This window comes from Macrobrachium nipponense, chromosome 40, assembly GCF_015104395.2.
Source record: "Macrobrachium nipponense isolate FS-2020 chromosome 40, ASM1510439v2, whole genome shotgun sequence".
In the NCBI taxonomy this organism is placed as follows: Eukaryota; Metazoa; Arthropoda; class Malacostraca; order Decapoda; family Palaemonidae; genus Macrobrachium; species Macrobrachium nipponense.
In genome coordinates, this window is record NC_061101.1 from 6,240,323 (window position 1) to 6,240,897 (window position 575).

Consider the following 575-nt stretch of genomic DNA (forward strand, 5'->3'; position numbering starts at 1 on the left):
AGTATATACATTTATAAATAAATTATATATATATATTATATATATATATATATATATATATATATATATATATATATATATATATATGTGTGTGGTGTATGTATATATATTTCGCCATACTTAAATGATGGATCATGATATGGCTATGAGACCACACATTTGATGGTGTAGTATCTTTATTATTATTATTATTATTATTATTATTATTATTATTATTATATCATTATTATTTGCAAACATTATTTTAAAAGATAAAAAGGGACGAAAAATCGTTTAATTTCAATATTTTTTTTAGAAATCTGTTTAAATGAAAATAATCTTAAGGAAATGTTAGTAAGTAAAGTCTAATCAATTCAGCCTTCAAGGACCAACCTCCGTTCGTTTTTGTCGCAGTCCTCGTCTCCCGTTCCAGGTGTACCCGAAGGATTTCTTCATCTCCACGCAGTCCTCGGAGCTGCCGATTCCTAAGATCTTGCCATCATTGGGTTCTCCTTTTCCCACCTAAAAAAAAAAGAAAACGAAAAAACACGTGAAAGGATATTAATTTTTCTTTTAGTGTGACAGTTGGATAGATT